This window comes from Cheilinus undulatus, linkage group 12 (genome assembly GCF_018320785.1).
Source record: "Cheilinus undulatus linkage group 12, ASM1832078v1, whole genome shotgun sequence".
In the NCBI taxonomy this organism is placed as follows: Eukaryota; Metazoa; Chordata; class Actinopteri; order Labriformes; family Labridae; genus Cheilinus; species Cheilinus undulatus.
This window is the reverse complement of record NC_054876.1, coordinates 46,686,981-46,712,876: the sequence shown is the minus strand read 5'-3', so window position 1 is coordinate 46,712,876 and position 25,896 is coordinate 46,686,981. Positions and strand designations below refer to the sequence as shown.

At 40.2% G+C, this 25,896-nt stretch overlaps 1 protein-coding gene across 3 annotated transcripts in view; it reads left to right on the top strand.

The window, feature by feature from the left end:
- Nucleotides 1-25,896, top strand: part of LOC121519000 (polypeptide N-acetylgalactosaminyltransferase 10-like) — a 105,556-nt gene that overhangs the window by 6,962 nt on the left and 72,698 nt on the right. The window lies entirely within an intron of this gene.

Here is a 25,896-nt window from a genome sequence, read left to right as displayed (position 1 = left end):
GGAACATTGAAGGTATATGCTGTCAGTTATAAAAAAAATCAGTATCGGCCAAAATCGGAATTGGCAGGTCAGGCTTTTTAAAGATCGGTGATCGGCCAGAAAATTGTAATCGGTGCATCCCTAGTTTATTGTTGTTCACAATTAGTGGAGCTAGTTTATAAATCAAACTCTTGCCCACCAGGAAAGCTTTCAGCATGGTTCTTTTCTCTTGTTGAAGTAAAGAAATGTGGCCCAGTTCAGATCAACCTGCCACCATTGCAGCTTATCTCCCCTACCCCAGTGGTTCTCAACCTTTTCAGCCCATAACCCATAAAAATAAAGGTTCCAGAGACCGGGGACCTCCACTGTACCTGACAGTGGCTGAACAAAACCATGCACATTTAAGAATAGCAGACAAGGCCGCCCATTAGGGGAGAAAAATTGGAGAGCTTTTTGGGGCCAAGCCAAACTGGGGGCCAGCAAAATCATGGTCCATTGTAAAGTTCAGCTGTGGTATATGCTTATCAAAGAAAGAAATATCTTTTTGATTCATTTGTGCAGGAAGTAGCCCTCTAAAAAATGTAAATCCTTTTGATTAAAACAGAATTAAAATACATTAAAAATAGTTAAAATGGGTTTATAATGAAAAAAATAGTGGAAAATGTGGTGAAATTAGATTTTAAAAGTAGCAGAAATGGGTTAGAAGTGCCAAAAATTAGATAAAAGTGGCAAGAATAACCAAAAAAGGGCAAAAATGGGTTAAAGTGACAAAACAGGCATATAAAGTGGTAAAAGGGGATTAGAAAGTGGATGAAATGGTGTTAAAGTGCCAAAAATAGGTGGAAATTCAGTGAAATTGGATGAAAAATTGATATAAACTGGTAAAAAAGGGTTAGCTGAGGCAGAAATTGGAAGAAATTGTTTAAACTGGCAAAAGTGTGCATATCAAATTGTGAAATGTGAAATAAAAAGTGGTAAAGATGGTTAAAAGTGGCAATAATGGGACAACAGAGCCAACAATAGTCAGAGAGTGGCAAGATTTGGTTTAGAATTGGCAAAAACGGACTGGAAAAAAAGTGTTGGAAAGGGTTTAAAAATTAAGAAACATGGGTTTTAAGTGGCAAAAATATGTTCAAATTTGGCAAAATTTGTGTAAAGTGGCAGCAGTGTAATTTAAAAATATTCTTAGTTTTTCGGGCATCTGGAGACCCCATCTCAGTGTCTTGCAACCCTCAATGGGGTCCCGACCCCAACATTGAGAACCCCTGCCCTATCCCACTGCCATTGTTTGCAGGCTTGCAGTACAACTTAACCACATCTGGAGCTACCTCCTGTTTCTCTTTAAAAGATGCTGATTGGTCTGGTCATGCTCTGACTGGGAACAAGTACATCAGCTTGAAGCTTTGCAAGACAAATCCACCTGATGATAGACATGGAATCTGGCCAACCCATCGGCTCAGTACACCTCATCTCCCGATGATAGCTGCTTTGGCAGATTTTTTTTTTCACGAATCATAATTGATTCAGACATTTTTGTTTGCTTTTTATATCTCGAAACAAGATATTTATGTGGAGTTTGCAGGTAAATGTGGCTGAAAATTAACCTAACACACCAGATGGATTTGATTCACATATCCACCTGGAAAATCTCCCATAGACAGTGTTTGGGAAAGAACTGAGTCTTGGAGGGTGATTGGATGAATGTTCTGTCTGTCACATCTTTACGGGCCAATCAGAGCAACAAAACACGTGACGAGCCGCTGCCGAGGAGTGAACTTCCTAGAGAACTGTATAACGCGAACCGTGGCGAGTGTAGACATGTCAGTGCACGACTTTCATCGTTTTTTTCATAGAGAGGAACTCACTGCTGTTCTTTGTTTTTCTTTTAACGAAGAAATGTCATCAAGTTCTGTTAAAACTGGCGCTATAGTAGCATTAGCTAATGTCTTCCGCCATAATTGCACCGGCCTCTTGTTGCCGCTTGCTTACGTCACGACTCTGCCCGCCTGAAACTACTGCCCCTCGATGCTGATTGGTCCCGTCACTTTCTAACCAGGCCCAAACTGTTCAGACTGGAACTTTGCATTTGATTTGCCAGTGAGAAACAAGGAAACAGGCGAATCCATCTGCTTTGCAAGGTTAGCTGAAAATAAGAATTATTATATTTTGCTTAGAAATTAGACAACTGCACCAACTTACATTCCAGTTCTTAGAGTGTAGCATGCGTGTGCATACGTGTCCATTAAAAGGCGGCCCTAACATTTTTCTGATTCATCCTTCCATTACTGTCTTACATAGCTGAAAAATGGCCTCTGGCATGATTTCTAAACTTTCTAAACAAAAAATTGATACATGAGGAAAGTAAGAAAACAAATGTAAGTCTGTGATGTGTGTTTGAATGCTCCCTCTGGGCTGTTGTGGCTGCACTGAAGTAGATAAAAATCAATACTCTTATCCCATTCAGCCTCTTCCCACATAAGTCCTGTTAGAGACATTTGTAGTGGATATTTTTTTCCCCTTGTTGCTTTCTGTCTGCTTCACTAGTCGACGACACGGTGCTTAAACCTTCAGAATAAAATCAGAGTGGATTTAAGACAAAAAAAAAAAGCTGCAGTCTCATTCAGGCAAGAACTCCCAAGCTGATGTTTCAGATCAAATCAAATGTAAGCTAACATCATTCCTTCATCTTGTTTTTGTTAGCTTTTCTCCCTCTGCATCCATGTGTGCTACAGTTTACCAAAAATAATTATGCTTTGAGGAGTTTGTGATCCTTTTTTTATTCTTGAGAGAAATTGTCATTTTAGATCCGCAGCAGGTTCGAAGTCTTTTTTGGAAGTATGAAAAAGCATCCAAACAATCACCAAAACTTCTCAGACACACCTGAAGTTAAATCCACTTTGTTTCCTTGTAGCTTTGAAGCTCAGCCAAAACTTCAGAAGTATATTGGCAAAGACACCAGTGTTTGACTACAGCTGCTGTGTTCTGCAGAGGAACAAGCTTCAAACTTCTCATAGACACCTGAAGTTTGTTCGGCTCACAGCTATCAAGGCTTAGGTAAAAGAGACAATCAGCTGGAGCTACTTAAAACATAAATGTGTCCTTTAATGTGCTAATTTCTTCATTTCTTTAAGTAATAAAACACAAATCACCAAGCAGCATGCACACACCTGCTGTTCACTTCCTTCCTCCTACCTCATCCATTCCAAATCTCTTCAGGGATTAAAACAACCTTGATTAAAGTGATTATGAATGGATTTGTAGCTTAGGGAGGGGGGGTAATCACATAAATAAAACATGTTGTATTCATCAGTCCTATTCACACATGCACAACCAATCACTGTAAGACCTATTATCCACAAATGGAGAAAACTTGGAACTGTGGTGAATCTACCCAGGAGTAGCCGGCCTACCAATATGACTCCAAGGCACATCGACGACTCATCCAGGAGGTCCCAAAAGAACCCAGAAAGACATTTTAAAAGAAACCCTCCATGATCAGACAAGTGGCCGCCATATTTTGGTCCACACTGGTAGTGTGATGTCACAGTTCTGCAGCGCTCCCTATGAGCGCTCCTTGCCGTTCCCAACATTCCAGACACGAGTTTGCTACATGTCATCTTTGTCTCCCTGCTGCCAAAGCTCTGTCATTCGTATTACCTCAATAAAACTCCCTACAAGTGACTGGATTCAGGGCCAGATCTACTAAAAGTTTGCGTGTATAAAGACGTGTGCAAACTCATTGCACATGCAATGAGTTTGTATAAAGACGTGTGTGAACTCATTGCACATGCAATGAGTTTGTATAAAGACGTGTGTGAACTCATTGCACATGCAAAAAAAAGCACAAACTGATTTACTAACGGTGTGTGCCAAGGATTGTGTCTTTCAAAGGTGCAAAATAGTGCGGATGCATCCAGTTGTGCATGTGCTGGGAGGAGAAAATGTAAATATTTTATCGCACGCAAAGCGATTGACCAAACCTGAAAGCAATTTTGCTCATAGAAACTGCATCTATAATTAACACATCTCAAAGGGAGGTGCAATCAGTTTGTATGTGTAATTGCGCACACATGGCTGCGGTTATTGTGGAATGAAGGAAACACTGAACTGAAAGAAGATGCCTAGAACACATTTTTCACCCTCGTGTGAACATTTTTGGAAACCTTACTTTGGTTAGGGTTAGGGTGGTCTAATAAATTTGTTGAGCACTGTACATATACTGTATGAATATATAAGAACTTCTTAATTGTATATTTATTATAGTATCAAATGTATTGTTATATTTTCATAGTTTTATTGGGATTTTATATTGTACTGTCTATCTACTGACTTGTTTCTGCTCTTTTGTGAAGTGCTGCTCCTCCTAATGCCTCAAATTGCCGCCTGGGGACAAATGAAGTATTTTTGAATGACATTTGAGTTTAATTTAATGGAAAGGGGTGCAGCTAGCCTCTTAGCTCTGTACCAGACTCCTCAAGACTCTTGTCTCCTTTTATCTGGCTAGACATGAAGTCTGCAGGACTGAGTAATTTGTGATACTCATCAGCTTCATGCAGGTAAATAAGTTTTACCACTTTTTGGTGGGGATCATACCTAATGTATGTAAAAGTTTTCTGATGATAACTGAAGTAGGAAGGACCATTTAGAGCTTTAAAATACTGACTTTTCCATGACTACTAACTGCCCTCCATCGGACATTTGCACATCGTCAGAATCATATCACTGCAAACAACCATATGCATATATGAAAATGACTAATTTGTGCATGTTGCAACACATCAAGTTGTGTCTTGTCGGAAATGATCAAATGTTTCAGCTGAAAAAGTGAACAACAAAATGATTGACTTCCTCCATCTTTTTCAAAAATGAAATCACCTTCCTAGCAGTCCACCCTAATATTTATGAACCTGTGTAGCCGATTGCCTCTCAGCAGCACCGACGGACTCTGTGTTAGGTCAATTTATTTCCACCTCCTTACCATACTGACTATCGATCGCTGTGGTAATAGGAAGAAGTGATTTGTCTCTCCTCCTCTGCAGAGCTCGGGCCCTGCAGAGCAGAGTGAGCCTGCAGAATATGTGCAGCATGGAGCGGTGCTGAAAGGAGGATTAGGCCAAGCTGTGAAGGCCACATCTGTCCTAAAGTCTCCCCCATGTTGAATGAGGCTAAGCTCTGAAGCAACAGCATGAGTCACCGTCTGTGTCCTGAATTGTGCTGACGGGGAGACTTTTGCAGAGAGGGGGGAAATGGCTGCAGGGATGATGCTACTTCAGCTTGTCATATGACTTTGAGTTTGATTTGTAGCTTTAAAACATAACCCTCTCACAAAGATCAGTGATTTAACATTAAAATGTAAATAACATGTATGCATGCATGTCCTCTCAGAACTGCGGTAGCTAGCATGAGTTTCTGTGGACATGAATACATTTAAATCCTCTCAGCTCAAATTAAAATGCAAGGAAACTGCATGTGTTTTGAGCAGGAAGCTGACAGCAGCACCTCCATGCCATCTTGACCTCCAGCTGAGAAGCTGCTCTTAAATCGTGCAGCACCATGGCTCAGCACTTTATGGCCACCAGACATTTTTGGGGATGGTAATTCCCCTGCCTTCGTCTCCCTCAGACATGATAATAAGGAGCTTATTTGGACAAGATTGGACAGGCTCCAGTGCAGGCTGTGATCCCAGCAGTGCCAATGCAGCTGTGAATTACCAGTGACAGTGGGTCCATGACATCTTTTGGCCTAAGACGTGGTTTTTTATCTTACCATTTTTGTAAGTCAAAATCCTGAGCAAGGGAGGAATTATCATGTGAGGGTAGCTCTCTTTGTGTGGGCTTATAAAACTCAATATTCATAGTTAGAATCCTTTGAAATGCTGATGCAGTGTTACTCAACCCTGCTCAGACCAAGAGCCAAATTCTTGAAAAATACCTTTGCAAGAGCCACAATCTAAGTAGTGAAAAGTGGCAAAAAGGGGTTGAAGTGGCAATAAAACTAAGTTAAAGTGGGAAAAATGCTTAAAAAGTGGCATAGACGTGGCAAAACATGGATGAAAAGGAGCAAATAGGCATACAATTGCAAAAAATGGGTAAAAATGGCAAGAATGAGGAGAAAAAGTGGCAAAATGACTAGAAAAAAGAGTTACAGGTAGCAAAAATGATCAAAAAGCAGTAAAAAAGGGCCAAAAGTAAGACACATACATTGGCTATGCTGTGCTATGGCAGCACCACGATTTTGCTTCGACTGAAGCCAAGCAACTTTGCAAACCGAAAGTGTGTCCATGGTGAACCCCAGTCCTGATGAGCTTGATACAGAGAGGGCTGCAATCGGGGGAACTACAAGTTCCCAGCTTGTCAACAGTGGAATATTTTGGCTTTTTTGGGGCTGATCTGTCATTCATTTTGACATAATTCCATTATCTTATAGCTTATGCCATGGGTGAGGATATTATGAAGTTTAAAGGTCAACGTTTGCTACAAAGAACCTGTGGTTTTATTTAAAATTCTGTGGCTTTTTACATCAGAACTTTTCCTTGTCAATGGTGCCATTGTAGCACTGTGATAAACTGACCTCCTGGTGACCTTTTACTTGTTCTGCAGGATGAGACATAATGTTGATAAAGTGATCGTTTATGATCTGGACTCCATGCATTATTTTGTATTCTAAAGTTGAGCAGATACTTTGCACGTTCTCCCGGCTGTTTGGATCAATCTGCTTTAAGTGCATGCTAAACTAGACCTGCAGCGTATCTCTAATGAGGTGGAGCAGAGTGGCACTTCAGGGCCGTTTTACTAGAGAGGGAGCAATATGATCTGCAGCACAATTTGCTGACAGATCGTGGGTGCAGTCATTGTGGCCATGTATGAGGAAGTTTTAAGGTTTAGGTTCATGCATATCAGGAAAATGTTGGACAAAACAAAGAGCAGATAGTGTGTTCTCTGACCACCAGTATTCAGCCTCTTTTCTTCATTTAATGAAATACTTGAGGAAAAGGAAGTCATGGTCATTGGGAAAGGTGAACATTTCAAAATAAAAGCTTCCATGTCAAAACAAGAGCCATCCATTGTGTTTTGCAGTATTATAATAGGCCAAAATGCTCTTATATACAATGTATGAAAAATAATGTAAATTGTAAATATATGGGCAAGTTGAAGGAGTTTGATGTTACTACCTTTTATTCTCATTCATAGACCGATTGATAATACTATTATAATACTGTAAAACACAATGGATGGCTCTTGTTTGACATGGAGGCTTTTATTTTGAAATGTTCACCTTTCCCAATGGTCACATGATTTCCATTTCCTCAAGTATTTCTTAAAATGAAGGAAACAAAACAATGTTTCCTTGTGCATATAAACATTTATTTTGGATGTCCAAATAGAAAGTGTGAAGGACACTAACTAAAACAAATACCAACTATTGCAAACCAGCTTTTCACTGCCCATAGTGAAACTAAAAAGATTTATTTAATTATGTTTTTCATTATTATCCCTCTCTTTCCATTGTTCTTACACTGTCTTGCAGCCATGTATGATTCTCAAACTGGTTTAACTGGTGGGTTTTCAGCCATCTTAAAGTAAACTTGGCTGCAGCAGATTTATGACAGGAATTACAGAACATAATCTGCCCCCTCCCTCTTAGTCCTCCTGCAGAGAAAAAGAGTTTATAGCAGAAATGTGAGTTTAAACTTAGATATTTGCATGTTGCAGAGTTGTAATAATAACTTTAAGCTGTTGGAGCTCTCTCCAGTCATCTGTTAGACGCTGATAGCACCACTGCTGTAAGCTGAAGATGTTTGTGTGTAACTGGCTGTGTATCTGCTCTGTGTGTAGCTCGACAAGTGGGATTCTTCTCTATCTTCTTGTTGTGTGTTTGTTTACTGTACACATTTACAAAGGAGATTCAAAGCTGAGAGACAAAGCAGAGAGGGGGAGAATTTACTCTATATGGCCTGAATATACCGTAGATACATGCCAAACTTTACTTGTCTGTGGGATTGTAAAACATTTTTTAGTGCATATTGAGAAGCTGAAGCAGTTCCTATCACTTTCTTGATTAATGAATCCGGCAAGATCAAGTCGATGTCATTTATGGTGCTGAGATTTGGATCTTAGGTTGTTTAGTGAATTCTGCACTGCAACATCACTGTGGTCTGAAACTTTGATTAAGGGCTAGGAGTGTATTCTATACCATATTTAATGTTTATAGATCAAGGAATATACAGGAGTGCATGTACAAAATGATCAATGACATCCAGTGATTTTGATTATGGCCATCACAGTACTTTTTAGCCTTTTGAGGTATTACAAAATTAAAATAGATAAATAGATTCTGTGCATATAATGTTCATCCCCTTGGATATTTTACACTTCTATACACTATATCAAGTGTTGTAGTATAAAGGCACCTGTGTCTGGAAGGTTCAGTCACTGGTTAATTAGTATTCCTGGCTACCATTACACCATGAAGACAAAAGAACACTCCAAGAAACTCAGAGGAGAGGTGACTGAAAAGTTTAAGTCAGGTATCCTTCCACCATCTAAACACTGAACATCCCCCAGAGTTCAGTTAAATCTATCATGAAGAAATGGAAGGATATGTCACATGTGTAAATCTGCATAGATCAGGCCGTCCTCATAAACTGAGTTACTGTGCAAAAAAAAGACTAGTGAGAGAGGCCACCGAGACACCTATGACTACTCTGAGGAGTTCCAAGCCTCAGCAGCTGAGATGGGAGAGAGTCTGCAGACATGGCTAGGTTTTTACCAGTCAAAGCGTCATAGGAGAGTGACAAGGAGAAAGCCACTGCAGAAAACTCAGATCAAATCTGAACTAGAGTTCACTTAAAGACATATAGACTCCATGGTCTATACACAGCATCCCTACCATTAAGGCTTGATTTTCACTCTGGCATCATTATGAAAATAAATGGGAGCATCTCTTGAATCTGGACTGATCTTGTGATTTAAATTTATCCTGTTCATGTCATAAACAGCATCACATTACGGTCACTCCATGTCTCAGCAGAGAATCAGACCCTGACAGAGGCAGAGACTCCCTGAGAGCTGGCCTCTCTCTGGTCCTCAGCCTGCTCTCTCCCTCTCAGCGGGAATCTGGGTAATGACTCCTTTTGGAGGATAATGGAGTGAACAGCGGGCTCACTCAGCTCTTCTCTGGGGGGTTGGGGGTTTGGATTGCCACGCTGTAGGAGCCTGTGTGCCCGGGGGTCTTCTGCCTCAAGCATGTGTCTGGCTCAGACAGGATGGAGAATGAACGCTCACAGCAATCAGCATCTGTATCATCAAAGGGCCGCTGGGCCCTGAAAGACTTCTGCTGATACTTTATGCTCCTTCCCTGAAGCGATAACTAAGCGTTGCACCTGTAGCTTGACTGTAGTTTGGCTTCATTTGCTAATGCATGAATATTCAGTAGTTCAGATTTTCTTTTAAAAGATTTGTCTCTGGGCTTTTAATTCCTTTATTGACAGGGATAGGTCAGAGGATGGAGTTAGAAACAGAGAGAGGGGATCTGACATTCAGTAAGGAAGCTACAGGCTGGACTTGAACCTGGGTGAGCCACGTATGTGGGGCTTGACCTAACCTCAAGGCCATTAGATATTTCTTAATCAGTTTTAGGTAGTCTACCTCTGAATTCTACCTTTATTTTGCACAAGAGAAAATAAACAATAGGTTATTTTGCTTTACTGTCACCAGTTTTGGGGTATCTTCTAGAATGTAATGAATTCCACATCAGTATTTACTTGATTAAAGTTGTGCATTACTTTGGTGAACTGGTACACTAATATGAGAACACTTTATGACATGCAGTGCTTAACAAATTTATTAGACCACCACCCAAAGTAAGGTTTATGCCACAGCTGCCCTAAATTAACAGCATTGGTAATTACCAAAATCATTCTTTATCTTTCTTCAATGGTTAATACACCAATATGTAGAAGCTCTTTAACCCAAATGATACTTTTAATGCTTAAATATAATTATTATTGTTATCCACGAATTTTCAAATGCACTGATTTACAAAAAAACTGAAAAAATAGTAAAGCACATTAATATTTCTTGATTAATATGTCAAATTATAGTTATTTACTCGCATTCCTGAAGAGAAAAATGAGTTTTAGTGGTTGAATGTTATGCTTGATTCATTTCTGACTTCTCAGAGAAGCCCAGTGAGCCGACTCAAATTTGGGTGAATTCAATTTGAAATTCCTCATTCCTGTTCAAAATGGTAAAATGCGGAGAGCTCACTGAAAATGAAAGAGTCCGCATTAAAGCACTTCATGATGCTGGATGGTCTCTGAGACAAATATGACGGGTGGTCTAATAAATTTGTTAAGCACTGTACATGCATGCATTGCACCAGGTGATTTTACAGTTGTTTGCATGTGTGGGACATATACATATGTGTCAGTGTACCCTCTATGTAGCATCTTCTCGTCTTGAAGGCAGGAGTGGGTGGTGTGAACTAGATTGTTGTATTTACTTGTATATGTCTGCAAAACTGCCATTGGATCCTGCTTTTTATAACTTATGGTGCTTGCCCTGTGTCTGCAACACACAGGTGGAAAACAACTCCTTGCGTTAGAACTAGCACTTTAGTTTACATGCACTTTATTTTTTATGTTAATCTTGTTATTGCATGTTTGCAAACTGTGAGTATTGTTGTTCAGTCTTATGTCTTTCCTGCAAAGGGACTATGGATGTAAATGAGCAGTTTTCATGTTTACATTTGTCTTTAATGCTTATGTTCATTAACATTCTCTGTCCCTTTTAAATAAATAAAGAGATGTCCAGCTATGCATTAGTGAAAACGCAGTTTTGAGATGTTGCTGCATGCTGGTGTGGAAGTCTTATGGCTACCCAGGTAGTCCTGCTTCCTGTGATACCCCACCTTGTCTGTAGTTTCTGTATGGCAGCTCTCTGACAGCTTTCCCCGCCATCGCTCTGACTTGTAAATGGTCAGTCCTGAAACTTTCAACCCTCTCGCTGACCTCTCACTGTCTGAACTGCAGCTGGAGTAGGTCAGTTAGTGCACTCTGAAGTTTCTGGTTTTTAGAAGAAGCAGCGAGGGATTTGTGAGCCTCGGGGGCAGATTGACCCGTCTATGAAATGGCTCAGGGTGAAGGAGGAGGAGCAGAAGGATGAGGTGAAACGGAAAAGACAGGTAATTGTGTCTCTGGAGGTTTTGAGTTGGATCTGTCTGATCTGAGAGAACAGGACAGGGAAAAAAAGAAGAGAAAAGCCTAACCTTCTCACAACACAGGAGGAGAGGAGAGTGAAAAGGGAAGTATTGACCCAAGGTGGTCTGAGTCATCCTCCTCAGAGAGTGGATGGGTTGCTGTGCTCTTATCAGACTGGCTGCTCGGCTGGTTGTAGCAGCTTCTCCTCTACACCAAACAGACCCAAAGGTTCTCTAAGTCTCTTTGTTCATGTCTCATCTTTGATCAGAGCCTTCACATGTGGATGCTTTTTGTTCAAAAGTGGGTGCTTAAAGTATGTTATACAACCTTGAGGAAGTGAAACAAGCTCTTATGATCAGATAGTTCGGTTTATTTGATGTTTACCTTGTAGCTCTTTAAGTCATTGTTGTTTGAGTGTGTTCAAACATCGGTGCTTCAGGGTAAGCAGCAGAGTACAACTGATGAGTGGTTTTAACTGCAGCCTCACATGGTTTTCTGTTTATTCTCCTCAGGCTTTTGTCCTCCCAGCATAACACTGACTTTTTTCTTTAAAAAACACGTTTGAGGCATTTTCTTAAGCTTGACGACTAACAGGAGGGAGCAGACTTTGGAGACTTTAGCGGACAAATGACTCAAACAGCACTACACATGTGTTGGGAGCACTAAGGGTCAGTGTATTTCTGGCAGATCCATTTCCTGGTTGAAACCAGACTCAAAAAATGGGAGAAACTCTTGTTATTCCATTTGTTTTTCATTTTGACCAAAAATAGGAAAAAAATGAAAAATGAGCCATTATTTGATTATTTTCGTTTAAATGGAGAAAACAGAACAACGAGTCATTTTTCTGTTTTATATTCATGCTGACAGCCCTAATGGTAACTAATCAAGAAGTCATTTGCAAGGAATCTCTCTGTTTTGACAGCTGTTATAATGACATCTAGAAACACACTAGGCTGAAAGTCACCAATTAACATGGACACTCATTAAGCAAAACCCAAGGACTGTGAGGTCTGTGTGTGGAGGAAGATGTTGGAGAAACAGAGAGCATATGGTGTGTTCTGACTCTGGTCACAAATTGCGTGAGCTGATTTGATGATACTATTGATTACTGATGTTTATCATTTTATTTTGAGCTCAGAATTATCATCTTACCATGTTTGTAGTTTACTTCCTGCTCATCAGGTAGTTGTATGCAGCCTGAGCTCACTTAGTATGTGCTCATTAAAGGTTTACTTCAGTTTACTTTGCCACTTTTTTTTGACACTTTTATCCTGCTTTTTACCCATTTTCCCAGCTTTTTTCTGATATTTGCCACTTTTTGACAATTTTTCACCACCTTTAAATTAATTTTTGCTCACTTCCCACCCATTTTTGACACATTCTGCCCTTTCTTACTACTTTTCTCCCAGTGTTTGCCACTTTTTGACCGCTTTGCCACCTTTAACTTTTTTTAATTGCGACTTTTCACCACTGAGATTGTGGCTCTTGCAAATGTATCTTTCAGCAATTTGGCTCTTTGGTTGAGTAGGGTTGAGTAACACTGGTCTAACCTCTTGGACGGGCAAATAAAAGTGCTCTCACCATTACAACCCTGAAGGACTCAGGATTTTTCAGCCTCTCTGTTAGAAAAGTTGACTGAAGGTCAGATAATGGGAAGTGGGGAAGAGCAGCCTTGGTTTCTTTGGAAACGGCTCCATGTAGCTGTCAATAATAACGAAGCACAGCGAGAGAGGTAGAGCTGGGAGAGGGTTAGTCTCATCCTGGACAAATGACCCTGAAAGTTCTCGTCTGAACTTTGGCTTTTAGAACAAAAAACATATATATATTTTTCTTTCGAAAACATTTTTACTTCTCCTCATCATCCTACAACTGGTATTAATATTTCTATTTTTGGTCAAAGCTCATTTTGTATGCTGAGTTGGTTTACCTTGTCCTAAATTGATGATATTTAATGGATCAAATATTTAGTACATTTGCTTCATCACATCATAAACAAGATTTTCAATTTAGGTTTTGTCATGCTAGTTTGAATCAGGATTCAAATGATCCCTGCTGAGCTACAGGTGGTAATTCAAAGCCATTTTGTAAAAAAAAAAATGTCTGAAAATTCCTTGAATAAATTTGTTGAATGCTGCCTCACAGCCTCACTCACCTACATTAGCCTTAAAAAACACTTATTGATAGCAGAATGTCTGAGTGAAGTGGAAATAACGATTATTTACAGAGCAGAGATAACAAAGTGATGAAGTGTTAAAAACTGACAAAATCATCTATAGTATGATCCATGCATCTGAACTGTGCAGCATCTTTATAAGCCAGAATGACAGAGGACTCCACTGCCACTTCATTGTAGGAAAATCTAGCTAGTTTGGATGTTACTGTATTACTCAATAAGGTGAATAGCAAAGCTACTGAAAAGCTATTAGATTCAGGAAACAACAAAGCTACTGAAGAGTGTAGTTAAACTACTAAACCTTATTGGTGGTGCATTAGCTGCCCAACGCTGCAAATGAGCTACTCAATACTTGGTAGTTCATTAGAACTGAAGAAGACTTCAGACCTTAACCAAGCCTGCTCTGACCTTTCAGATCCATCAGTCTGTCATCCGGCAGATGGATCTTGTAATACTTACATCCAGCTGTGCCTGGTTTGAGACTGAATGGACCAATCAGCAATTGTGAGGAGAACAAGGTGGTAGCTACAGACATAGTTTAGATAAACAATGGCTGTTGGTAAAAAATTAGCTCAGATATAGCTATAGCAGCATTTTTTTTTTTTTTTTTCCAGAAGTGGATAACATTTGTGGAAAAAAAGCCGCTTATTCCCTATCCAGGTTGGGAATGAGATCCTGCCCCAAGTGGAGGAGTCTGACAATCTTGGGATCTTGTTCATCAGTGAGGTAAGAATGGAGCGGAAGATTGGCAGGCGGATTGATGTGGCATTGGCAGTGATGCGGTCTCTGCATTGGTCTGTTGTGGTAAAGAAAGAGCAGAGTCGAAAGGCCAAGCTCTGGATTTACCGGTCGATCTACGTTCCTACCCTCATCTATGGTCAAGAGCTGTGGGTAGTGACCGAAATGAGTTTCCTCTACAGGGTGTCTGGGCTCTCCCTTAGAGATAAGGTGAGAAGCTCGGACATCCGGGAGGAACTCAGAGTAGAATTGCTGCTCTTCCGCATCAAGAGGAGCCAGATGAGGTGGCTCAGGCATCTGGTCCACATGCCTCCTGGACGGCTCCCTGGTGAGGTGTTCCGGGTGGGTCCCACCAGGAGGAGGCCCCGGGTAAGACCCAGGACATGCTGGAGAGACTGTGTCTCTTGGCTGGCTTGGGAACGCCTTGGGATCCCTCGGGAAGAGCTGGACGAAATGGCCGGGGAGAGGGAAGTCTGGGCTTCCCTGCTTAGGCTGCTGCCCCCGTGACCCTACCTCAGATAAGCGGAAGAAGATGGATGGATGGATGGATAACATTTCTTTATTTAAAGATAAGATAGAAAAAATATCTTTGCTCTTCTCCTGAGTTACTTAGACAAAATTATAATGTAACAACTGGACAACATTACTGGCTTATGTGTCGAGTTTACACTGTGTAGTTGTGCTTCTGTGCACTTGTACTATATCTTTCTTCCTCTCATAAACGACTGCAGTATTTACCTGCTGAGCAAATTGACATATTTCCAAAGTAAAACCAGCTTTGTTAAACCAAGATAACAAGATAAATATGTCAAGATTTCAAGGAGCAACCAAAGGGTTTTAGTTTTCATAAATTCTCTGGAGATAAAGCCCACACTAGATTTTATACTATAAACACCAAATACTGCACATCTGCACTCTATCAAATATAATTCAGTTGCACTTTGCAGTGATTCAGTGTTCATTTCTGCAAAGAATCACTCCCATGATCAGTTCTGAATTTTGTTCCACATTGTCAGTTGTTGACTTGATAGTTTGGTTTTCCTCAAGGGAATGTTTCTTGCAGCAGTAACAAAGCTTGGACATCTTTAGAACAAGATAAGATACAGAAAGAAACACTTCTGTCAGATTGATTCAGGATGTTTTCAAGAAAAAAAATAACTCTGATGGTGACGACCATTATGGCGGCCTGACAAACTCTCCTCTCAGGTTTGACTTCTTCTTTGCAAAGTTTTAAATGTGAAGGTACGTGTGAGCCCTCATAGGTCAGTGACATTTTGCTCTGACTTTGCTGTCACTTGTTTCTAAGACCAAACCTTCCTCCCTAGTGCAATAAAACATCCACTGAAGAATAAAGCCGCCGCCACAAAGCATGGACAGGTAACTCTTTGCAGGAAAAGGTGACGCCTCAGAGGTTGGGATGGCATTTCTGCTCATTGTGTTTTCATTGTAAAGACCTTTTCAAGCCTGGTCAGGGGCGACGGGGAAGACATTTCCAGAAACCAGGGGGAGGTGGCACGCATGGTTAGAGCATGTCAAATATAAGAAGGCATGTAAGGAACAAAAAGGCTGATGCAGAATTGAGCGGTGCAATGATATAAAACATGGAGGCGAGACGATAAATAAACAGCAAACTCATTTGGCTTAGATGTGGCAAAATATGTCCCTTAAATCCATGGTGGATTTTGTTTCAGTAACAACCCCCCCCCCCCCAAAAAAAAAGGACATCAAAACTAAACAAAGATGATCACAATATTTAAAATGATACCACAGCCTAGTACCTGAGCCATCTAGAAAAAGGGAAAAGACCATGCCAAAATGGAGGCCAAGTAAGAGGTTGATGTGGTGAGTAAGCTGGGCAGGAAGGAGGATCAACACAACCCTGGTGTGCTGTGGATGTCCTTGCAAATCACCAGGGGGATTTGCAAGGAAGGCCTTGGTTACAGTGTGGGCAGATATTAGGGTTGCCATGAGCCCAGCTGTCCCGAGGGCTAAAAACAGTAGAAGGTCTTTTGGTGTATCATCATGGGTGACAAAGTGACGCTTACCTTGGCTGCTGAGCAACACACGTATATTGGCATGTATCTGGCTACCCACCAGGTAATAAAGTCAACCCAGTCATCCCTCTCCTGAAACATTTTCTTGCTCCCCCTGAGGGATTCCAAAACCCTCCCAGGCCAAATGAGATATTTCATCCCTCCAGCGACTTCTAGGTCTGCCAGGGGTCTCCTTCCAGTTGGACATGCCTGGGAGACCTCCAAAGGGAGGCGACCAGGAGGTATTCTGATCAGATGCCCTCACCACCTCAACTCGCTCCCTTTTTTTTTTTTAAAAAGATTAACCCTTTCCCTTTTGAGTCTAAAATGGTGATTTGGACATATTTTGTTATTATGGCTGTAAAATAATCAGGAAATGCCCTAAGTCTGAGAACTTTGGTCCCTTTTCCAGGAGTACTTGAACTTGGCCTTTCTCCTACTATATTTGCTCTTTAAAAACATTATTTTTCTATTTTTAATATCGTGTTTTGATCTTTTGAACTATTACTCAGATGTGAGCCTTTAAACTTACACAGTTGACAGTTTAAGGTTGTGTTGACCCTGTTCGGCCCTCAGATTAGACCTAAATCCAGAATTCGGCCCTTGCTGTGATTGAGTTTGACACCCCTGATCTAAAAGGTCATAAAATAAGATAAAAAGTCAAAATTGTGAATTGCAAAGGTCAACATATGAAATGAAAAGTCAAAACCATGACTTTTTGACATAGCTTGAGGTGCAAAATTAAGAATACGAAATGAAAACATAAATGGTTTGACCACAATCCTGACTTTTTATCTATTTTTTATTTATTTATTTATTTTTTTACTTTTTACTGTTCGATCTATGTTCCTACCCTCATCTGTGGTTATGAGCTGTGGGTTGTGACCGAAAGAACAAGATCACGGATACAGGCAGCTGAAATGAGTTTCCTCCGTAGGATGTCTGGGCTCTCCTTTAGAGATAAAGTGAGAAGCTTGGCCATCCGGGAGAGACTTGGAGTAGAGCCGCTTCTCCTCCGTGTTGAGAGGAGCCAGATGAGGTGGCGCGGGCATCTGGTACGGATGCCTCCTGGACGCCTCCCTGTTGAGGTGTTCCGGGCAAGTCCCACTGGGAGGAGGCCCCAGGGAAGACCCAGGACACACTGGAGAGACTGTGTCACTTGGCTGGCCTGGGAAGAGCTGGACAAAGTGGCCGGAGAGAGGGAAGTCTAGGCTTCCCTGCTTAGGCTGCTGCCCCCACGACCCGATCTGGGATAAGTGGAAGAAGATGGATGGATGGATGGATGGATGGATGGATTTTTGATGTTTTACTTTTTCTAATTTTTATAACTTAACAGGGATATTTTAGATCATCATTGTTAAGTTTACATTTTTAAACTGGAGGAAATCTGCAGACCTTAAACCAGTGGGCTGGTTGTATTAAAAATATGATATGATCTGGTGAGCCGGGTGTAACTGTACCACGGCCCGGATTTGGCCCCGGGGCCTTGAGTTTGACACCCCTGCTTTAGGCCTTTACACAAGGTCATGAAGTTTAGAACATCTCCACTCTCTTATAAATGGTATTTAAAGCTTGTTTTTCATTGCGTAAGCCTGGTGGGCCACATTTTTGCTGAGCTCCATGGGCCCCTCCATAGGGCTGGATCCCAGAAAGTTTATCCCTTTTAAACCCCTCATGAGTGGCCTTGATTGCCAGTGGCATGCAGTACTTCACAGGGTCTGGTGTGCACAGTTTTCAACAAGTGGAGACAGCGTGACAGACCCCCTCTAGCCTAGTTCATGTTGCTATGCTAATTTTGGATGGTCAGTGTTTGGGGGCCAGTTTTCCCCGGCTGGATGTGGACAGTGGAGGCCTCCAACTCTGCCTCTGTCCATGTTGCATTGCCTTTTTTCTGCCTTCTGACCATATTTCATTTTTATTTTTACACACAGCCACAAAAACAATCCATTAAAGATATCAGAGCGAGACCCTGCTGTTTATCTGCACACAGATCCTCTTTGGCAGCAAACATTCGATGAACGGTCCATTAAACGCTGACATGAAAGGTAATTACAGATCAGTCATGCAGGTGAGTTTGGCCACTTCTCTCTCCATTTCCCTCTGTGCTGTAAACTCACTGTTTCCTGTGATAACATGAGTTTCCATAGAGTCCTGTCACTAATTTGACTTTGTGCTTTGTAATCAATGATTGAGAAAACAGATAAAATACAGGCTGCATGGCATGTGGCCAGGCTCCTGTTGTGCCCTATTAGCTAGTTTACGCTGCACCTTGAATATTGATGGAGTAGAAAAATGCCTGGAGCAGAAATTTGTTTGTGGCAGTGTGAAGCCGTGTCTCTGTGATAATGGACATTAGGAAGGTAGCAGCAGAGCGCACAGCAGGGAGGCACAACAGCGACACAAAGAGCAGAATAATGATGGCTGTGTTGGCGGTCTTTGTTTTGCTTCTCTACAATATTAATGCCACTTAGACCGGCTTTAAGAGGGGGCTGGCATTGTGATTCATAGCAGACAATGCAGACCTGCAGCAGTGCAGATTAGAGCTGAATGTTGTTGGACAGAAACTGAGGTTGGTGTTTTTCTTTCTACGAGTTTAACTTCAGTTTTTAATTACAAAAGGAAGCTGACAGATAAATACAATGTCTTTCATTATCAAACACATTTGAAATCAGGCAGCACTGTTGTGTTCTTTGCTGGGTCATTAATTATTTTCAAATTACTGTCTCCTTCTTTAATAACTCTGGGTTCAGCCCTGTGACAGCAGCTCCGTCTCAAATATATGAGGAGAAACAGTGAAGAGAGAAAAAGGTGCAGCTTTTCTCTGTCCCTGGAGCGGCACGTTTCTTTGAGTAAACTTGTTGCTTGTAATTTTTTTATTTATTTAAATCTATTTACTAGGAAAACCTCATTGAAGGCTGCACAGGGGTACAGGGGTCAGCACTGATGCCTCACAGCAAGACGGTTCCTGGTTCACTTCCCAGTCAGGGTCTTTCTGTGTGGAGTTTGCATGTTCTCCCTGTGCATTTGTGGGTTCTCTGGGTACTACAGCATTCTCCCACCACCAAAGACATGCTCCTTAGGTTCACTGGTGACTATAAATTGGACGTAGGTGTGAGTGTTAGCCTGTCTGGTTGTCTGTCTCTATATGTTAGTTAGGGTTGCCACCCATCCTTAAAAATAAAGTATTGTCCTGTATTTGACAGTTAAATGCAGTGTCCTGTTTTTTGACCCTCACGTACTACTTTGCCACTGATTTGGTGATATTTGTTGCATTTATACACTGCCTGGCCAAAAAAAAAAAAAAGTCGCCACCTGGATTTAACTGAGCAAATAGGTACGAGCCTCCTATTGGATAATTACTGCATGGGCGATTATCTTTCAGCTGGCAACAAGTTATTTAACCCCAGCTGATGCAATGAGTAACTTCTCATTTCTTAAACAACCATGTCGAAAGACACATCCTGTGGTCGTGGAAAAGATGTTAGTCTGTTTAAGAAGGGTCAAATCTTTGGCATGCAAAAAAGGCTTCAGTTTGCTAGGGAGCATAAAGATTAGACTCTGGAGGAATGCAAGAAGGTCATGTGGTCTGATGAGTCCAGATTTACCCTGTTCCAGAGTGATGGGTGCATCAGGGTAAGAAGAGAGGCAGGTGAAGTGATGCGCCCATCATGTCTAGTGCCTACTGTACAAGCCTGTGGGGGCAGTGCTATGATCTTGGGTTGCTGCAGTTGGTCAGGTCTAGGTTCAGCAACATTATGTGCCCAAAGAATGAGGTCAGCTGACTACCTGAATATACTGAATGACCAGGTTATTCCATCAATGGATTTTTTCTTCCCTAATGGCACGGGCATATTCCAAGATGACAATGCCAGGATTCATCAGGCTCAAATTGTGAAAGAGCGGTTCAGGGAGCATGAGACATCATTTTCACACATGGATTGGCCACCACAGAGTCCAGACCTTAACCCCGTTGAGAATCTTTGGGATGTGCTGGAGAAGACTTTGCACAGTGGTCAGACTCTCCCATCATCAATACAAGATCTTGGTGAAAAATTAATGCAACACTGGATGGAAATAAATCTTGTGACATTGCAGAAGCTTATTGAAACAATGCCACAGCGAATGCGTGCTGTAATCAAAGCTAAAGGCGGTCCAACGAAATATTAGAGTGTGTGACCTTTTTTTGGTGGCGACTTTTTTTTTGGCCAGGCAGTGTGCATTTTTTAAGCAGAGGTGTTTTGCTCTACAGATCACGCAAACATTCAAGTGCCAATATTTTCTAGAATAACTGATGAAAGTTCCTACTTTTCTTGTTTTTGCATATTTTTGTCTTCAAAATAAATCCATAAAATCATCACTCCCTTCATTACAACTCATATCAAAATTGCAATATAGGACAAAATATTTGCAATAAGACATTTTTGGTAGATCAATTTGAATTTTGGAGGAAAATTAGCTAAGAAATTTGTATATAATTTTGAGGAAATTTGAGAAATGTATTTTGAAATTTTTTGGAATTTTAATTTTAATTTCTTTGGAAATTTGTTTAGAAAATTGTAGATATTTTAGGGAAATTTTTAACATTTCGTTGTAAATTTTGGGGAGAATTAGGTTTGGAACTTTAGGTCATTTCATGAAAAATTGCTTTACCATTAAAGTTGCTTTGTTTTTTTTAGAGTTCTTATTAAAATTTGAAGAATGTATTTGTACATTTGTGGGATGTTTGATTTGATTTTTTGGGGAAGGGGGCACTTGTATAAATCTTAGTTATTTTCCTAGAAATTTGGAACATTTATTTGTAGATTTTGGGTTGCTGGATATAAATTTCTGGGTGAAATAGCTTTGTGTGTTATAATATAGAATGGCTTATAGGATGAGGAACCTGAAGAGCAATTGTATGTTAAACTGGAATCACAATAGTGGATGAAAAAAATTGCAATTAGATTATTTTCTCAAACGATTCAGAACAGTTACAGTCACAGAAAAAAACAAATCCTAAGTCACAGAGCAGGAAATCATTAGCCAAAACATTTACAGCTCTTCTGCCTTCAATCTAGCTTTTAAAAGATTAAAAGAGACCATCTCCAGAAGACAGAAGGTCTGCTGTAGCAGATTCCAGGCTGCAGGAGTGGCATATTTGAAACTCTTCCTACCCATCCCAAGAGGGACTTTGCAAACAGAACAAAGACTGTAGCTTCCAGAACGTTTAACTTGAAGTAAATCATACAAGTAACCCATTACTTTGCCTCAACTGTCATGTACTGTAGGTGTATCTGTAAAAGCAGCTTGGCAAGGCGCTGCTTCACCAGTCAAAGCTTTATGGGAGAGTGACAAAGAAAAGCTACTGTTGAAGAAAACTCAGATTAAATCTGGACTAGAGATCACCAAAATGCATGTGGGAGACTCCATGGTCAAAAGGAAGATACAAGGTTATTATAGTTAATTAAAACTAACTAGATAACTTAAAGTAAAATTCAAAAATCATTTTAGTTAACTGAAACTAAACTAAAATTTACCAAAAAATGAAAACTAACTAAAACTGTATAGTGCGCTTACAAAACTAACTAAAATGAAATAAAAAATGGAGATAAAATATTGTTAGTTTTAGTCTTTGACACAACCTTACTGAGTTGCACAGACGTCCAAGTCTCAGGAGTGTAAAACTGCCTGATCTGATTGGTTAAGACTTCACAGTGGTAGTTTTATGTCTGGAGTTGTACTCAGTTTTAGTTTAGTTAAGTTTAGTTCGGTCACTTTAAACATGAAGACTCAATTGCACACATAAAGTGAAAATTTACAAGTGAACGAACATTGGGTTAATTCTATTTCTGCATTAACACCAAACAATCAAACAAACAAACAAAAAAAAATATCAACAAACAAATAACAAAACAGGACCAAAAAGGTGTAGGCTGAAGCCTTCGCTTATTTCGCCTACCCTTTTGAAATTCACCTTTTTTTTTTTTTTTAAGATTTATTTTTGGGCTTTTTCATGCCTTTATTTGATAGAGGAAGGACAGTGGATAGACACGGAAACAGGGAAGAGAGTGGGGAAAGACAAGCGATGAAGGGCCACAGGCCGGATTCGAACCCGGGCCGCTCGCGTACATGGGTAGCGCCTTAAACCACTCAACCAACTGCGCTCCCAAATTCATCTTTTACTCAGCTTCCTTTAGGTTTATATAAAATAATAAGATAAACATGACTAAATACTTATTCATCATACATAGACCCTTTTTCTATCCAAGCACATTATGTCTCAAGCACATTATATGTTCACACCACAGTTGTGTACTTCACAATCATCTTTTGTTTAAATAATTTTTCAAACCTATATGTTTGACATTCATTTCTGTGTCTAATCCATTCCACAGACTAACTCCATATACTGAAACACATCTTAGTTTAACATTAGTTCTGCTCTTTGTTTTTGTGAACATACAACTCCCTCTCAGTTCATACTCACACTCTCTAACCTGAAACAACCTCTGGATACAATCTTATTGTATGCCTTGTCCATCAGTGAGGCTATTCTCAAATCAACAAGTTCACAAAATTTTAGAACCTGCAGATTTATAAATAATTTGTGTGTTGGTTCTCGATAATCTGCTCGGTTTATGAGCCTGATCGCTTTCTTTTGAAGCAAAAAAAAAAAACCCATCTCAACAAACTCAAACATCATCATTAAGTAAATAATATGATTAGTGAAGAGTAGCCTGTTTGAATATGTTTTTAAAAATGTATGACGCTCACTCAGCCCCGACATCTATCCGTAAAAAAACTAAAACTAACAATAAAACTAATAAAATCTAAACTAAAATAACAATCCAGCAGCCAAAACTAATAAATACTAGACTGAAATCAAACACAGACGTTACGTTGGTGGGCACAAAACATCCCCACAAACACATCATCTGAACTGTGGAGCACCGTGGTGGCAGCATCACGCTGTGGGGATGCTTCTCAGCAGCCAGGCTTGGAAGGCTTTTAAAGGCAGAGGGTAAAATGATAGCTATATATGATATAAGAAAATTCTGGAGGACAATCCTCTTCAGTCGGCAAGAGAACTATGGCTTGGGAGAAGATTTATTTTCCAACAAGACAACAACCTGAAGCATACAGAGAAAGCTACGCAGAAATGGTTTAAAGGCAACAAACAAGGTGAATGTTCTGGAGTGGCTGAGTCAAAGCCTAGACCTCAATCAGATAGAGAATTAATGTTCTATGTTTGAGACCTATCCACACAGACTCTGTGCTGTGATTTCAGCCAAAGGTGACTCTACTAAATACTGACTAAAGGGGTGAATATTTATGCAGTCACTTATTTTCCATTACATATTTTTATTTAATCTGCATTACTTTTTTAGAAATCTGTTTTTACTTTGACATTGAAGAGTTTTTTTCTTTTTTTTGTCAAAAAAGCCAAATTATACTGACCATGATTGATTTGCAAAATCAAGAAAAAATGCAAACATCCAAGGGGGTGATTACTTTTTATGGGTGTTGTATCCAAATTTATTGCTTGTATTGCACTGATTGTGTAATATTGTAACATACTGATGGATCATCTTGACTGCGTCTATTGTAACATTTAAGTTTGACTTACACCAAACCAGACTATGTTGATTTTCTTTACACTTCCTTCTATATTTTATTGACTGTAGCTGGAGACATTCATCCTGAGCTCTATGCGACACAGAATAACATTTAATTCAAACTGATCTGGATTTAAATAAGTTGAAATGAAAGGAAATGAATAAAATTGAATGTGCCTCAGTAGTGGGAAGGAAATGGCTTTTTCACCAGAGTGCAGGGCTAATTTCATGTCCACTCTCATTTTGTGCAGATTAGAGCTGAGTGAGTACGACAGCTTTTCTGGGAGTTATATTCCCCTGGCTGTTTGTTCCCTGCAAGGTCCTCTACATCTGCTGGCACAGTCGCTTCATTTTATTTGGAAACACGAGGACGGACTCTCGCCTCCTGTCAGGTCCTCGTGTGACACAGCAAGAGAGAGAACCAAGACTATCTGATGCTGTTTTTCTTCTCTACCATTGAGAGAGAATGATGGCCGCCGCTGATATTGTGGCCTGATGCGTGATTAAAGTCACCAATCTGGAGCGGCTGCTGCAGACACAAACATAGACACATGCTCCATTGTTTGACATATTGATTTGTTTGAATGTCAGCAAACATAACAGCCGGCTTAATACTCCTCCGTGTCGTTTCTGTTAACATTATTTCCCTAATTGCATCCTCCCCTGGAGCTAATTACTTTACCAGTATGCTGTGATCCCATAATATCTCGAGTCACCGAGTCATTCCTAAAGCTGAGAGGATTTCAGAAACGTCTGCTTTTGCATTTTAATGCTGAGTGGAGAATAATAGCTTATGGTTATGAGAGCCTGTGTGTGTTTAATGATAGTGACATTTCTAAGCATCATACCAATAAAAAACAGATTTTCTTTTCCTTTGTGTAAACTCCCAGCTGTCGTGCCAGTTCTGGCTGACAGCCTGGAGGAGAATGAAGAAGATAAAAATATGTTTTTCTCGACAAATTTCTCCAAAAATGAGCAGCGTCTTTTATTAAGGTGCTTTGCTGCACCACTGTATAAAAAATAATAATATGGGCTCTAACAGATCTATTTTTGTTGCTTAATCTCTCTGTCAGTCTCTCCTTGCTTAGTATTTCCAGTAAAATGTTACAGCAGCTCTCTAATATCAGCAGACAACACTCCATTATCACAGCAGGCATGCTGACATTAATCATACATTTTTTCCATGTTCTTTGAAGGAAAATTAGGTAAAAAAAAAATCCACTACCTCAAAGAATAAGAAATATTTAAAGAATATTGTGGATAACTCCAATCTGCAAAGGTTTCTTGAGGACTTGTTATGGACTAAAGCTAGACTAAAATGTTTTGAGTTTTTGTAGACTGAAACTAAAAAGGATAGAAATGACTAAAATGTGACTAAAACTAAAATGCATTTCATTTAAAGACTAAAACTAAGACTAAAATTAAAAATAGCTGCCAAAATTAACACAGGCAGGCTGTTCTCAGTGGCTGTAGCAGAGTCAACGCTGTCAGCCGTCTACCAGGAGATTTTAGAGCTTTGTGAAGATACTGATTTCCTTTTCCAGCAGGACTTGGCACCTGCCCTCAGTGAAGTCAAAACTACCAGAAACAGGTTTGCTGACCATGGTGTTACTGTGTTTACTGTACTGGGCCAGCAAACTGGTCTGACCTGAACCTTGTAGAGCAGTGGTTCTCAACTGGTGGGTCGGGACCCAAAAGTGGGTTGTGAAGCTCTCTCCAGTGGGTAGCGAAAGGGTGCCAGGAAGAAAAAATGCAGCAAAAGTCTTTAAAAGTATGTGGATATTGAGTACATCCATACATTTTTATCAAGTTTTTGAAGTGACAAAGATCACATTTAGGTCTTTTCTTAAGGTTTTAACTTATCTATATTGTTAAACCCCATGATAAAACTGGTTTCCCTGAGATAATGAAGGAAACCCATGATTTGTGGCAGATGAATGGATGGTGCCTTGATGATGATCATGATAAACTCCAATAATCTGGTTAAATATCCTCATTGGGCTAATCTTATCTCGACTTAACATGTAAATATACTCACTGTGAATGGAATTTGGAATTAGTACCTCTGCAAGGCCTTAGGGCTGTGCACACATCAGGCTGAGCAAAAATCCTCATGAACATGTCAAAAGGATGGATTCTGCATAATCCATGTTGACTAGGTGAGACCCACCACTGAAT